The sequence below is a fragment of the Dasypus novemcinctus genome, chromosome X (assembly GCF_030445035.2).
Source record: "Dasypus novemcinctus isolate mDasNov1 chromosome X, mDasNov1.1.hap2, whole genome shotgun sequence".
Classification (NCBI taxonomy): Eukaryota; Metazoa; Chordata; class Mammalia; order Cingulata; family Dasypodidae; genus Dasypus; species Dasypus novemcinctus.
The window spans coordinates 107,402,830-107,420,540 of record NC_080704.1 but is presented as its reverse complement, the minus strand read 5'-3'; positions in this window follow the sequence as shown (position 1 = coordinate 107,420,540).

Below are 17,711 nucleotides of genomic sequence, written 5' to 3'. Positions count from 1 at the left end.
CCCACCGTTTGCCCATCCTCTTTTTCTTTCTTCCTTTCTTCTTGTCTTTCTTTTTTTCTTTCTTATAATTAGTTTTTTTTTTTCGGTTTTCTCTTTCCCTCTTGTCCCTCATCTTCCACTTATTTTATTTTAATTCAAGTATACAATAGGTGCTACAGGGAACACCTCACATTTGCTGGGTTTTCCCATCCTCCACTGCCTCATTTCTGTGTGAACTGATTTAGGCTACCTACACTATCCCCCTTCCCCTGCATCTTGATATCCACTATCATCTACTGTCTCTCCTATATTCCACCCCCCACCTCCCGTTCTTTGATCCACAAAGTGTCTAACTCTTAATTTCTAATACCTTTGTTCTGTTTTCTGTCTGTTATCCACTCTTGAAACTCCTACCTTTCTTTTCTTTTTCCCTCTCTCATGAAAACAATAGCTTTGTAGTTCATACCATATTCCTCCCATATTCAGTCATCTACTTCATAAAAGGTACTCTACCTACAGCTATAACTCTATACAATCTACATGAATCTAACCTCCATCCTCCCAGATCTCATATTCTTGCTTTGTTAACATACATCACCAATACTACTTTACACTTTTCCCTTGCTTACACAATTGCCTTTCCCCAACACTAATACTTTCCTCTAAAGTGAACTTAACCAACAACAAGTAACTAGAATAAGAAGAAAAAAGTGACAAAGAGAAGATATAACACCTATGCAAAAATAACAACTAATTAACCTCCAAGAGCAGACAAAGAAGCTAAGGAACTGATTAAATTCGTCAAAATAAAGAGATGACCAGAAAGCAACAAAAATCTACAAACCAAACCAATAATCAGGAAAACATGGCTGAATCCAATCAACAAACCAATAATCACGAAGGGGAGCAAAACTTGGCACAAGCAATGAAAGATCTCAGAACATTTATCACCAACAAATTTGATGCAGTAATGAAAGAGGTTAACAACATGAAGACATCACTTGGAGGGGAAATTGCAGACATACGCAAAAACATAACAGATATGATGGGAATGAACACCACAGTTCAAGAAATCAAAAATACACTTGCAGCAAATATCAGCAGACTAGAAGAGACAGAGCAGAGAATTAGTGATGTGGAAGACAGTACATCAGAAATCAAACAGATAGTAGAAGGGGTCAATAAGAAGATAGAAAAAATCCAATTAGGATTTAGGGACCTGAATGACAATGCAAAATGCTCAAACATACGTATTATAGGCATTCCAGAAGGTGAAGAGAAGGGAAAGGGGTCAGAAGGAGTGTTGCAGGAAATAATGGCTGAAAACTTCCCAAATCTACTGAAAGAGACAGATGTACATATCCAAGAAGCACAGCGCACTCCACAAGTCATAAACCCCAACAGGCCCACCCCAAGACATATACTTGTCAAATTATCCAATGCTCAAGACAAAGAGAAAATCCTAAAAGCAGCAAGAGAAAAGAAAACCATCACATACAAGGGAAGCTCAATTAGATTAAGTGCTGATTTCTCTTCTGAAACCATGGAGGCAAGAAGACAGTGGTATGATATAGTCAAGGTACTAAAGGAAAAAAATTTCCAACCAAGAATACTCTATCCAGCTAAACTAGCATTCAAACATGATGGAGAGTTCAAAATATTCACAGACAAACAGAAACTGAAAGAGTATACCAACAAGAAACCTCCCCTTCAAGAAATTCTAAAGGGAGTTCTGCAGGAAGAAAGGAAAAAACAGGAAAGGCAAAGTTGGAGGAGAGTATAAGACCAACAACAACAACAAAAAAGACAAAAAAATATATACAAACAAAATATGACAAACACAAATCCAATCAAAATATGGCTAACACAAAAAATTCCTTGATAGTAATAACACTGAATGTCAATGGATTAAACTCACCTATCAAAAGATTCAGACTGGGACATTGGATAAGGAAATATGACCCATCCATATGCTGTCTACAAGAGACACATCTTAGACCCAGAGACGCATGGAGATTGAAAGTGAATGGCTGGAAAACAATCATACAAGCTAACAATAACCAAAAAAAGGCAGGAGTAGCTATATTAATATCAGACAAAATAGACTTTAAATGTGAAACAATTGTGAGAGACAAAGAAGGATACTACATTTTAGTCAAAGGGAAAATATGTCAAGAAGATCGAACAATCATAAATATCTATGCCCCTAACAAGAGTGCCTCTAAATACGTCAGGCAAACGCTGGAAAAACTAAGTGAAAGAATAGATACATCTACAATTATAGTGGGGGATTTTAATACACCACTATCAACTCTGGACAGAACATCTCAAAAGAGAATCACCAAAGAAACAAAACATCTGAATAGTATATTAGAGGAGCTCGATCTAATAGACATATATAGATCGCTACACCCAAACACAGCAGGATATACATTTTTCTCAAGCGCACATGGATCATTCTCCAAGATAGATCATATGCTAGGCCACAAAGAAAGGCTGAACGAATTCAGAAAGATTAAAATCATACAAAACATTATCTCTGACCACAGTGGAGTCAAGCTGGAGATTTGCAAGGGACAGAAGCCCAGATTTCACACCACGATTTGGAAATTAAACAGCACACTCTTAGAAAAACAGTGGGTCAAAGAGGAAATCTCAAAAGAAATCAATGACTACCTTGAAACAAATGATAATGATAACACAACATACCAAAATTTATGGGATGCAGCAAAAGCAGTACTGAGAGGGAAGTTTATAGCCATAAATTCATATATCAAAAAAGAAGAAAGAGCAAAAATTGAAGAACTAACTGCACATTTGAAGGAATTAGAAAAACAACAACAAAGTAACCCAACAGGAAGAAGAAGGAAGGAAATAACAAAGATAAGAGCAGAACTAAATGAAATAGAAAATAAGAAAGCACTTGAACAGATAAACAAGACCAAGAGCTGGTTTTTTGAGAAGATTAACAAAATTGACAAACCTTTAGCAACACTAACAAAGAAAAAATGAGAGAAGATGCAAATACACAAAATAAGAAATGAGAAAGGCGATATCACCACTGACCCCACAGAAATAAAGACTATCATAAGAGGATATTTTGACAAACTATATTCCAACAAAAATGACAATCTAGAGGAAATGGACAAATTCCTAGAAACACATAAGCAGCCCATATTGACAAAAGAAGAAATTGATGATCTTAACAAACCAATCGCAAGCAGAGAGATAGAATCAGTTATTAAAAATCTCCCAACTAAGAAGAGCCCAGGGCCAGATGGCTCACAGGTGAATTCTACAAAACATTCCGGAAAGAACTGACACCAATCCTGCTGAAACTATTCCAAAACATCGAAACAGAAAGAACATTACCCAACTCCTTCTATGATGCCAACATTACCCTAGTACCAAAGCCAAACAAAGACATCACAAGAAAGGAAAATTACAGACCAATTTCTCTAATGAACCTAGACGCAAAAATACTTAACAAAATACTTGCTAATCGTATTCAACAACACATTAAACGTATTATACACCACGACCAAGTGGGATTCATCCCAGGTATGCAAGGATGTTTCAACATAAGAAAATCAATCAACGTAATACGCCATATAAACAGATTGAAGGAAAAAAATCACATGATTATATCTATTGATGCAGAAAAAGCATTTGACAAAATACAGCACCCTTTCTTGATAAAAACACTCCAAAAGATTGGAATACAAGGGAATTTTTTGAACATGATAAAGAGTATATATGAAAAACCTAAAGCCAATATTGTTTACAATGGAGAAATCCTAGACTCCTTCCCTCTAAACTCAGGAACAAGACAAGGATGCCCACTGTCTCCGCTCCTATTTAACATTGTCTTAGAAGTACTTGCTCGAGCACTGAGGCAAGAACCAGAAACAAAAGGCATTCAAATTGGAAAGGAAGAAGTCAAAATTTCATTATTTGCAGATGACATGATCTTATACATAGAAAACCCTGAGAGATCTACAACGAAGATTCTAGAAATCATAAATGAGTTTAGTAAAGTCGCAGGTTATAAGATCAATGCACAAAAATCAGTAGCATTTCTGTACACCAATAATGAGCAAGATCAGGAGGAAATCAAGAAACAAATACCATTCACAATAGTAAATAAAAATATCAAATACTTAGGAATAAATTTAACTAAAGAGGTAAAGAACTTATACACCGAGAACTATACAAGATTGTTCAAGGAAATCAAAGAAGACCTAAATAAATGGAAGACTATTCCTTGTTCATGGATAGGAAGACTGAACATTATTAAGATGTCTATCCTACCAAAACTGATCTACACATTCAATGCAATCCCAATAAAAATCAACGCAGCCTTCTTTAAGGAACTAGAAAAACTAACTATGAAATTTATTTGGAAAGGAAAGAGACCCCGAATAGCCAAAGACATACTGAAAAAGAAAAACGAAATTGGAGGAATCACACTACCTGACTTCAAAACATACTATAAAGCTACGGTGGTGAAAACAGCATGGTATTGGCATAAGGAGAGACACATAGACCAATGGAATCGAATTGAAAACTCTGATATAGAACCTCACATATACAACCACATAATATTCGATAAAGCCACCAAACCCTCTCAACTGGGAGAGAGTGGCCTATTCAACAAATGGTGTCTGGAGAACTGGATAGCCATATGTAGAAGAATGAAAGAGGATTACCATCTCACACCTTATACAAAGATCAACTCAAGATGGATCAAAGACCTAAATATAAGAGCCAAGACCATAAAAACCTTAGAAAGCAGTGTAGGGAAACATCTACAGGACCTTGTAATAGGAAACGGATTTATGAATATCTCACCAAAAGGACGAGCAGCAAAAGAACTAATAGATAAATGGGACTTCCTCAAAATTAAAGCCTTCTGCACCTCAAAGGAGTTTGTCAAGAAAGTAAAAAGGGAGCCCACACAGTGGGAGAAAATATTTGGCAATCATGTATCTGATAAGAAACTTATAACTTGCATATATAAAGAACTCCTACATCTTGAAAATAAAAAGATAAACAACCCATTTAAAAAATGGGAAAAAGACTTAAACAGACACTTCTCCGAAGAAGAAATACAAATGGCAAGAAAGCACATGAAAAAATGTTCCAAATCTCTAGCTATCAGGGAAATGCAAATCAAAACTACAATGAGATACCATCTTACACCCATAAGATTGGCAGCTATGAAAAAAACAGAAGAATACCAGTGCTGGAGAGGATGTGAAGGAAGGGGAACACTCATCCACTGCTGGTGGGAATGCAGAAGGATCCAACCATTCTGGAGGACAGTATGGCGGTTTCTCAAAAAACTAGCCATAGATTTGCCATATGACCCAGCAATACCACTGCTGGGTATATACCCAGCAGAACTGAAAACAAGGACACAAACCGATATATGTACACCAATGTTCATAGCAGCATTGTTCACTATTGCCAAAAGTTGGAATCAACCCAAATGCCCATCAACAGATGAGTGGATCAATAAAATGTGGTATATACACACAATGGAATACTACTCGGCTGTAAGAACAAACACACTACAAACACATGTGATAACATGGATGAATCTTGAGAACCTTATGTTGAGTGAAGCAACCCAGACATTGAAGGACAAATACTACATGACCTCAATGATATGAAATAAACAAGCTGCCCTAGATAGCAAGAGACTGAACGATAGGCTTACAGGAAATCGGAGGGTGGAGGAAGGATATGAGCCTATGTCTGCAGGGGTGGAATTTAAGATGAGATGGTGGTAAGTATGAACACAAAGAAGAGATAAAAGGGGGGCAAGGGGTTGCCTTTGGTTGGGGCTTTGCGGGTTTGAGGGTGGCTGGGGAGGGACGGATGGGTAACGTTGCCCAAAAGTGGGGGGAGGGAGGGGTAGCATACGAACCAGGAGAGGGTCAGGTGTTGGTGGAGAGTAAAATGCCGAGAAAATCATATCAAAATATAATAAAGAGGGTTACCTGTTTAGAATACACGGAGGGGAGGGTATGATGCAGGACGGGCTCCTGGGGAATGTCTAAATGCTCATTCTGCCAGAGTGGGTGACACCATGGGGTAGAAACCCAAGTAGTGAGAGTGGGGGTGGACGCACATCCTGGGGAGGACTAATGCCATCAAATAGAGGGAACTGTATCCCTCGAGAGAAAGGGTGGCTCCCAGGGCATTGGGGCAGTTGAGCAAGTTAGGCCCTGAACACTATTCCATCTATCTCTGGAAGTGGCTCCTCAGGAAACGGAGGTTGGCTGTCACTGTGGGCACCAAGGTGGAAGGGAAAATGGACGTTAAATGTGTGGAACCAAAGTAAATGGGGGGTAAGAGAGGAGTTTCTTGAGAGTACACAAGGATGGATATAAAACATGTAATATTACACCATAACATATAGGAGATGACAGACTGATAATGTAAACCATAATGTAAAACATAGGATAACTAAAAATGTAAAGAACTGTATCCTAAAGTATGCACCATAATGTAAGCACAGATGTCACCTTGTTAGAAAGCTAATGTCTCAGACTCTGTACATCACTTTAAGTAAATATGATATGAATAGGGCATAAGATTATCACTGTGGAAGGGAAAAGGTTTTCTGGTGGATGTGTGGGAGTGCTGTATGTTATATATATACTTTGCTGTGGTCTAGGACTCCTGTGAAGAAAAGCTGAATAATTAGGGGGGGGGAAAAAAAAAAGAAAAAGATAGGATGGGGAATTTTTTCAAGTCAACATTCTTTATCTAAGTTCTTTATCTAACTTTATCCAAGTTCTTTATCTATCCTTTAAACCCATCGCTATATGCCATTCCCTAGTAAGGGACCATGACATTATATTGGGCTTCAAATTTCGGGGAGTTCTGGATCACAGAGTGTTTCAACAATGGCAATGGAGGGATACTGGTATGGGATACCAATGACAGGTGATATATGGCTGACAGGGAGCTGTACAGAACATATGTCCAGGGTGCATGGTAATGTTTGGATATACTCATAGTGGCAACAATTAAAAACCACAGCAGGGGGGGTCCTGGGTTCCTGGCCAGTGGTGCTCTGTCGTGGTCCCTAGGGGAGCAGCGACAGTCTCCCAGGTACAGTGGCGGGGACCGGGAGGGAGTGAGGGTTCAACAGTGAGCCCCTGATGCTAATGACTATGCTTGTGAGCTGATAAACCTAAAATAAGAACAAGGCCTAGAGCAACATTGTGCCTGGGAATTTCCTCCTGTCAGCCTTCATGTTACTCAAATGTGGCCAGTCTGGAAGCCAAACTCAGCATGTAAATGCAATGCCTTCCCCCCAGCGTGGGACATGACACCCGGGGATGAGCCTCCCTGGCAACGAGGGACCACTATCAAATACCAACTGATGATGCAACTGGAAAAGGACCTTATACGGAAGGTTCAATGCGGATCAGCAGAATATCCACGTCTACATAAAATACCATGACTTTAAAATGCTGTTTTACCTAAAGTAAGGGGGAAATGGAAAGGAGAAATGAGTTTATATGGCTATGAGTTTCTAAAAAAGAGTCTGGAGGCTGGCAGAAGGATTGCCCTCATGCACAACTGAGCAGAGTCAGAGAGACAGATAAAGCAGATACAACCCCCAGATATTGGTTCCTTTGAGGGCTACAGAGACCCATGGGAGTTATGGTCATGGCCGATGGGGTTAACTACCAGGGCAGATGGCCCCTCTTTGGAAATGGTGTTTATGTGTGATGAATCTGGACTCAGATGGGATCTCCCTTCACAAGACTTTCATGCTAATGTGCTGGAGGTGCAGTTAATGTTGGGGTTTAAGATATATTTAGGGGATTTGAATCTCTGGACTGACAATGTGATAGCCAGGTCCTGAGCCTCAACAGACTCCAGCACCTACAATCTGATCTATTGGACTTACCACACTCAGCTAAGATGGAGTTGAAGAAGGACAACCACCACACCATGGAGCCTAGAGTGATTACAACTGAAAATGGGAGGATTGCATCCAGCATCCATGTGGAATCTGAGCCTCCTCTTGACATAGAGGTGCAATGGACACAACCAATCCAATGTCCACATAGAAGAGGTGGCATTGGATTGGGAAAAGTGGACATGGTGGACGATGGGTATGGGGAAAGGCAGGAAGAGATGAGAGGTGGAGGCGTCTTTGGGACATGGAGCTGCCCTGGATGGTGCTTCAGAGGTAATCACCGGACATTGTAAATCCTCACAGGGCCCACTGGATGGAATGGAGGAGAGTATGGGCCATGATGTGAACCATTGTCTATGAGGTGTAGAGGTGCCCAAAGATGTACTTACCAAATCCAATGGATGTGTCATGATGATGGGAACGAGTGTTGTTGGGGGGGGAGAGGGGGGGTGGGGGGGTTGAATGGGACCTCACATATATATTTTTAATGTAATATTATTACAAAGTCAATAAAAAAAATAGAAAAAGAAAAAAAAATAAAAAGATAGTAACAATTAAATTCCAAATCAGCTATCTCTCAGTTAAGCACTGACTAATTACCCTTAATTCCCTTGTGATCTTTAAAGCTGTAATAATCCTTAAATATATTTAAATCTCAATTTGTAAATAGGTGGCAAGTTGAGATCAAAAGGTATGCTTGAGAGGAGACAGGGCAAGATGTCTAAGTAAGTACACTATCATCATCTTTCTTACAAAAGACCAGCTGCGTGGTGACTGAGTCCTACTGGAGCAGGCTGTTTCGGAAACCTGCAGGGTGGGAGGTGTCTGGACATTGATCTGGAGAGACTGCAGCAGAATTGGTGTTTGCTCAAGGTAGAACCATGGGTTTCTAACACTGAACATGGAAACTGTGGGAAGGTAAACCCCTCCCCTCCTAGGGCTAAGAGCCATGGTGTTCACTGAGAACTGATGGTTGTGGAGCAGAGTTTCCAAGCCCCGTGTTCCCCAAATGCGTGAACCCCAAACCCATGTCCCCTGAACCCCCAAGGCCCACGCTAAATACCTCGAGTCAACATTCTCCCAGGACTGTGTTTCTCAAGTTCAGCACTCCCGGAAACCCGGCATTGACCTACCCCTCCAGACGTGGACTAACTCTGGAAGTGGGAGAGTTTAGGTAGGAGGTGCAGAAGGGCCAAGGAGTGTAGGTTCAGTTTTCTAGTCCCCCCTTTTTTAATGAGTTTGGAAGAGATATTAGATGACTTGGGGGGAGCCTAGGAATAGAGAAGAGGCAAGTCTGGTGAGAAAGCCCAATTTACCTAATCGCCCTGGGATAGGAAACTTGGTCTGGGTGAAGGTGGAGTCAGAAAATTAACCAGCCCCCTTGCAGCATACCTAAGGGAGAGGGACAATAGGACGTACTTTTCAGGCTTCCAATAGCATATATAGGGGTGGGTGGTCTCTTGAGAAATTAAAAGTCATAATTTTCTCAGGTGAGTTGGTTCACCAGGGACCCACTGAATTTCCTACAGGAGCCCTCATGCACCTTCCTGCTGCCTTGGGAGAGAAGGACGTGAGGAAGGGAGAACGAGGGAAGGTCAGATTCCTAAGCAGTTTATTCAAGTGCAAAGAGGATTCTTTGCCTGAGGCCTTGTCTGGTCTTTTTGTTGGTCTGTTTTCTTGTTTTTTCTTCCTCTTGAACCCCCCTACCACCATTTTTCTTTTAATTTTTTCTCCCCTCTCTCTGCTTTTTTTTCTTCCCTCTTTCTCCTTTTCCGCCCACTTTTTTCTTTTTTTTATATTAGTGCTGTAGGCAACATTTCTTATTTGCTGTGCTTCCTCATCCTCAATTTTCTCTTTTCTGTGTATACTCATTTTGGCTTCCAAAACTATCCCCTTTCCTTTACATCATTCTCTCCTTCATCATTAATTGTTTCTCTTACATTATACCCCTCTCTGTTTAGCCCCCAATATTTCTGACTTTTTATCTCTAATACCTCTAATCTATTTTCATTCATTTATTCACTCTCTATGTTATTGTCCTATCTTTCCTTTTTCCTTCTCTCCTGACCACACTGATCTTTTATTTCATATTATATTCTTCCCCATATTCAGTTTACTATCTCATTATAGGTACTACACTTTTTTACGGTTGTAACTATATACAGTTTCCATGAGTTCTATATCCATTCTCTTAGATCTCATATGGTTCTTCTGCTAACACTCACTATCAATACTACTATTATATTTTACTTTTCTTATCCCTTTTGCTTTCTCTGGACCTAATATTTTCCCTCAAGGGAACTTAGCCAACAACAAGGAAATAGAATAATAAGAAAAAAGTGACAAAGAGAAGACTTAACATGCACACAAAAAACAACAACTAATTAAACCCCATGGTTAGAATAAGAAGATAACCAACAAAAAAAACCTAATAAGATAAAATGATGGCCCGACAGCAACAAAAAACTACATACCAATAATCAGGAAAATATGGCCAAATACAATGAACAAACTAAAAACCAGGAAGAGAAGTGGAACACCAAACAAGTAACTAAAGCTCTCAAAACATGTATCATGGACCAATTCAATGAAGTAAAGGAAGAGATTAAGCATATTAAGAAAATACTTGGAGAGCATACAGAAGAAATTGTGATCATGCACAAAAAGATCACAGATCCAAGAAATCAAAAATACATTCTCAGTGAATAACAGCAGATTTGAAGAGGCAGAGGAAAGAATTAGTGATGTGGAAGACAATACAACAGAAATCAAACAGATAGTAGAATTAATTAGTAAAAAGAGAGAAAAAAATCCAGCAGGGACTTAGAAACCTGAATGACAATGCAAAATGTACAAACATACACATTATAGGCATCCTAGAAGAAGAAGAGAAGGGAAAGGGGACAGAAGCGGTGTTGGAGGAAATAATGACTGAAAACTTACCAAACCTATTGAGGGAGATGGATGTACATGTCCAGGAAGCACAACGCATCCCGAACAGCAAAAATCCCAACAGGTCTACCTGAAGACATATACTTTTCAAATTATCCAATGCACAAGACAAAGAGAAAATACTAAAAGCAGCAAGAGAAAAGAGAACCATCACATACAAGGGAGGATCCATACGATTAAGTGCGTATCTCTCATCAGACACCATGGAGGCAAGAAGGCAGTGGTATGACAAAGTCAAGGTACTAAAAGAAAATAATTTCCAAACAAGAATACTCTATCCAGCAAAGCTAGCATTCAAAAATGATGGAGAGTTCAAAATATTCACAGATAAACAGAAACTAAGAGAGTATACCAAGAAGAAACCTGCCCTTCAAGAAATACTAAAGGGAGATCTGCAGGAAGAAAGAAAAAACCATGAAAGGCAGAGTTAGAGGAGAGTATAAGAACAACTAAAACTACAAAAAAAGGAAAAAACAAACAAACAAACAAACAAAATAAGATATACACAAATCCAAAGAAAATATGGCTAATATAAGTAATTCCTTGAAAGTAATAATACTAAATGTCAATGGATTAAACTCACCTTTGAAGAGACACAGATTGGAAGATTGGATACGGAAATATGACCCATCTATATGCTGTCTACAAGAAACTCATCTTAGACCCAGGGATTCAAGGAGCTTGAAAAGGAATGGCTGGAAACCAATCTTAAAAGCAAACAATAAACAAAAAAGGACAGGAGCACCTATATTAATATCAGACAAAATAGATTTTAAATGCAAAACACTTGAGAGAGACAATGATGGACATTACTTATTAGTGAAAGGGATAATCTTGCAAGAGATCAAACAATCATAAACATTTATGCTCCTAACAAAGGCACCTCCAAATACATGATGCAAACACTGGAAAAAATAAGTGAAAGAATAGATGCCTCTACAATTATAGTGGGGATTTTAGTACACCACTGTCAACTTTGGAAAGAAGATCTCAAAAGAGAATGAATAAAGAAACAAAAATTTTGAACAGTATATTAGAGGAGGTGGACCTAATAGACATGTACAGAACGTTACACCCAAATACAATAGGATATACATTTTTTCTCAAGTGCACATGGGTCATTCTCCAAGATAAACAATATGCTAGGCCACAAAGAAAGTCTCAATGAATTCAGAAAGACCGAAATCATACAAAGTAATTTCTCTGACCACAGTGGACTGAAGCTGGAAATCTGCAAGGGCCAGAGGCACAGATTTTGCAACAAGATATGGAAATTAAACAGTACACTCTTAGAAAAACAGTGGGTCAAGGAGGAAATCTCAAAAGAAATTAATAACTACTTTGAAACTAATGAAAATGATAACACAAAATACCAAAACTTATGGGATGCAGCAAAAGCAGTATTGAAAGGGAAATTTATACCCATAAATTGAAACATTAAAAAAGAAGAAAGAGCTAAAACTGAAGAACTGCACACTTGGAGAAATTAGTAAAAAAAAAAAAAAAAAAAAAAAAAAACAGCAAAGTAACCCCAAAGGAAGAAGAAAGAAAGAAAGAACAAAGAAAAGAGCAAAAATAAATGAAATAGAAAATAAAAAGCACTTGAAAAGATAAACAAAACCAAGAGCTGGTTCTCTGAGAAGATCAATAAAATTGACAAATCCTTAGCTAGACTAACAAAGGAAAAAAGAGAGAGGATGCAAATATGCAAAATAAGAAATGAGAAAGGAGATATTACCACTGACCCCACAGAAATAAAGACTATCATAAGAGGATACTTTGAAAAACTATATTCCAACAAGAAGGACAATTTAGAGGAAATGGGCAAATTCCTAGAAACACATAAGCAGCCTCTATTTACAAAAGAAGAAATTGATGATCTCAAGAAACCAATCACAAGTAAAGAGACAGAGTCAGTCATTAAAAACCTCTCAACTAAGAAGAGCCCTGGGCCGGATGGCTTCACAGATGAATTCTACAAAACATACCAGAAAGAACTAAAGTCAATCTTGCTGAAACTCTTCCAAAATATTGAAACAGAAGGAACATTCCTAACTCATTCTATGATGCCAACATTACCCTAGTACCAAAGCCAAACAAAGACACCACAAGAAAGGAAAATTACAGAACAATTTCTCTAATGAACCTAGATGCAAAAATCCTCAACAAAATACTTTTTAACCGTATCCAACAACACATTAAACGAATTATACACCACCACCAAGGGGATTCATTCCAGGTATGTAAGGATGGTTCAACATAAGAAAATCAATCAATGTAATGAACAATATAAACTGATTGACGGATAAAAAATCACATGATCATATCTATAGATGCAGAAAAGCATTTGACAAAATACAGCAAACTTTCTTGATAAAAACACTGCAAAAGATCGGAATACAAGGAAATTTTCTGAACATGATAAAGGGTATACATGAAAAACCCACAACCAACACCATTTACAATGGTGAAATACTAAAATCATTCCCTCTAAAATCAGGAACAAGACAAGGATGGTCACTATCACCCATTCTATTTAACATTGTCATAGAAGTACTTGCTTGAGCACTGAGGCAAGAACCAGATATAAAAGTGATCCAAATTGGAAAGGAAGAAGGCAAAATTTCATTATTTGCAGATGACATGATCTTATACATAAAAAACCCTGAGAAGTCTACACGAAAGCTTCTAGACCTCATAAATGAGTTCAGTACAGTCGCAGGTTATAAGATCAATGCGCAAAATTCAGTAACATTTCTGTACACCAATAATGAGCAAGCTCAGGAGGAAATCAAGAAACAAATACCTTTCACAATAGTAAATAAAAAAATAAAAAACCTAGGAATAAATTTGAATAAATAAAAAATAAAGATGTAAAATTCATGTTCACAGAGAACTACACAAGACTGTTCAAGGAAATAAAAGAAGACCTAAATAAATGGAAGAATATTCCCTGTTCATGGAAAGGAAGACTAAATATTGTTAAGATGTCTATCCTACCAAACTTACCTGCACATTCAATGCAATCCCAATAAAAAACAACACAGAATTCTTTAATGAACTAGAAAAGGTAGCTATGAAATTTATTTGGAAAGGAAAGAGGCCCCAAATAGCCAAAGATATATTGAAATGAAAAATGAAATAGGAGGAATCACACTACCTGACTTCAAAATATACTACAAAGCTACAGTAGTGAAAACAGCATGGTATTGGTACAAGGAGAGACACACTGACCAATGGAACTGAATTGAGAGTTCTGATATAGATCCTCATATATACAATCATATAATATTCGATAAGGCCACCAAACCCTCTCACCTGGGAGAGAATGGCCTCTTCAACAAATGGTATCTGGAGAACTGGATATCCATATGTAAAAGAATGAAAGAGGATTACCAACTCACACCTTATACAAAAATCAACTCAAGAGGGATCAAAGACCTAAATATGAGAGCTAAGACCATAAAGACTTTGGAAAGCAATGTTGGGAACCATATACAGGACCTTGTAATAGGAAATGGCTTTCATGACTATCACACCCAAAGCATAAGCAGCAAAAGAACAAATAGATAAATGGGACTTTCTCAAAATTAAAGCCTTCTGCACCTCAAAGGAGTTTGTCATGAAAGTGAAAAAGAACCTACGCAATGGGAGAAAATATTTAGTAACCATACATCTGATAGGAGACATATCCTGCATATATAAAGAATTCCTATATCTTGAAAATAAAAAGACACTCCATTTTAAAAATGGGAAAAGATTTAAACAGACACTTCTCCAAAGAAGAAATACAAATGGCTAAAAAGCACATCAAAAAATGCTCCAAATCTCTATCTATTAGGGAAATGCAAATCAAAACTACAATGAGATATCATCTTACCCCAATAAGATTGGCAGCTATGAAAAAAACAGAAGACTACAAGTGCTGGAGAGGATGTGGAGGAATGGGAATCCTCATTCACTGCTGGTGGGACTGCAGAAGGTTTCAGACATTCTGGTGGACAGTTGGCAATTTCTCTAACAACTAGCTATAGATTTGCCATATGACCCAGCAATTCAACTGCTGGGTATATACCCAGCAGAACTGAAAACAAGGACACAAACTGGTATATGCACACCAGTGTTCATAGAAGCAATGTGCACTATTGCCAAAAGTTGGAATCAATCCAAATGTCCATCAACAGATGAATGGATAAATAAAATGTGTTTTATATATACAATGGAATACTACTAAGCTTTAAGAACGAATACACTACAAACACATTTGATAACATGGATGAATCTTGAGAAAGTTATGTTGAGTGAAACAGCCCAGGCATTGAAGGACAACTACTACATGACCTCAATGAAATGAAATAAGTAAGTCATGCTGCCTCAGAGAGCTAGATACTGGATGGTAGGCTTAAAGGAATTTGGGGGATAGAGGAAAGTTGCAAGTTGTCACCTACCTGGGTGAAGTAAAGCTGGACATAAGTATTTGTACAGGGAAGGGATAACATGGGGGCATAGGGATAACTTTGGTTGGGGCTTAGCAGGCTTGAGCAGGGATCGGGATGGGTAATATGGCCCAAGAAATTGGGGGAAGGGTGGAGGAATATATGAACATAGGAGATTTCCAGGTATGTGATTGAGAGCATATTGTTGAGAAAACTTTTTCAAAAATATAATAAGGCAGCATAGGCGGCAGACTTGACCCAGTGGTTAGGGCGTCCGTCTGCCACATGGGAGGTCTGGGGTTCAAACAGCGGACCTCCTGGCCCCGTGTGGAACTGGCCCATGCACAGTGCTGATGTGCGCAAGGAGTGCCCTGCCATGCAGGGGTGTCCCCCACATAGGGGAGCCCCATGCGCAAGGAGTGCGCCCCATAAGGAGAGCCGCCCAGCGCGAAAGAATGTGCAGCCTGCCCAGGAATGGCGTCACACACACGAAGAGCAGACACAACAAGATAACGCAACAAAAAGAAACACAGATTCCCATGCCGCTCACAACAACGGAAGCACACAAAGAAGACGCAGCAAATAGACACAGAGAACAGACAACTAGTGGGGGGAGGAAGGTGGGAAGGGGAGAGAAATAAATAAATCTTTTTTTTTTTTAAAGTTAACTATTTTAAAAAAAAAGGCAGCATGTATCAATATGAAAAATTCAGAAGTGTTCCCATATATTAGTAATGAGCAATCTGAGGGGGAAAAAAGGAAACAAATTCAATTTACAATAACAATTAAAAGAAAGCAAATATATATAAAAGTAGGTTTTAACAAAAGTGACAGAGAAGGTATAAGAGCTACAATTTTCAAATAGTAAAATGGCAAAAGAAAGACCTGTATTATCAGCAGTGACTTTATTTATAAATGAATTAAATTCCACAATCAAAAGGGAGAGATTGGCAGAATGAATAATGTCCTTTGATGTGCAAATTTTTAAAATTTTGATCAAGTCCATTTTATCTATTTTTCTTTTTGTTGCTTATGCCTTTTTTGTTGTATCTAAGAATTCACCACCAAACCCAAGGTTAATGTAACATTAAATAAATAAATAAATAAATATAGGTGTGCTTGAAAAAATAAGATTGGAAGAGAGTGAATGGCTACAGATTGTAACAAGCAGATAAAGTATCTGTTCTGTTCTCTGGAAGAAAAGGCATAATTAACACTCAGCATGAAAACTTTGGTAAAAATTTACTGATCACTTATTATGTGCCAGGCACTGCTCAAAGCAATTTACACTGAGTATGTCATATGTACGTTACAAGCACCCTATGACAAGGGAATGCTTGCTTTCTGAATTTTTCACATGAGGGAAGTGTACAAAGAGCCAGAGTAGCTTGATCAAAGTCATATAAATACTCTCACTAGATAACCCAAACTTCTAACTATTATGCAATTCCTAAAAGAAATAGAAAATGAAAAATTTCCTTAAGTATCAATAAAGACTAGTAATGATATAGCACACAAGATGATTAAAGGAATTCATAGAGACCAGGGACTAATTCAGTCTTTGGCAATATATTTTGAAACCAATCTGTCACCAGGTGGATGGCACAGATCATGTACCTATAATCAAAATTTTTAAGAACTAAAAGGAGATTTAAAATTTCGGTAAACAGTAACTACAGTGAGATAAACACACACACTAGCAAGGATTTGGAAACAAGGTTTCCCTGAGAAAAATAAACATGTAAAAACCAACCACATGGGCATGGAGTAGATGGAAGGGCACAAAGGATTTCATCCAGGTATTACGCAGAATACAGTCTCAGCCAACATGCCAACCAAGGTAGAGTGGGAATCATCCGAGGAACGGGAAGCAAGAGTGCGTTCCAGGCAGAAGGGACAACATATGCAAAGGCTAAGAGGTGAGAGAGAGAGCATGATGCAGTCAGAGAACTTTAAGAAGTTCAATATGACCAAAGAAATAGCCAGGGGTTAGGGCTGTGAATGGCATTGTCGATATGCTGACGTTGTCTGGGTTTTACCCCAAATGCAGGGGGACAGCAGCCATTGAAGTATTTTAAGACTGATGTGAGAGAACTCACAGTTTAGGAAGATCTCTTTGGCTACACAGGGAAATGAAAAGGAAAAATGAGTTATATGGCTATGAGTCTCCAAAAAAAGAGTTGGGAGGTCATCGGAGGGGTTGCACTTAAGCATAACTCAGTAGGGTCCCAGAGACAGCCAAAGTAGATACAACCCCAAGTACTGGTTCTCCCGAGGGTTGCAGAGACCCGCAGGTTCTATGGTGATGGCGGATGGCTCTAGAGTTCAGTGCCATGTCAGTTGGCCTTCTTTGGAGTTTGTGTTCCTGAGTGTGATGGAGTTGGACTCAGGTGTGACCT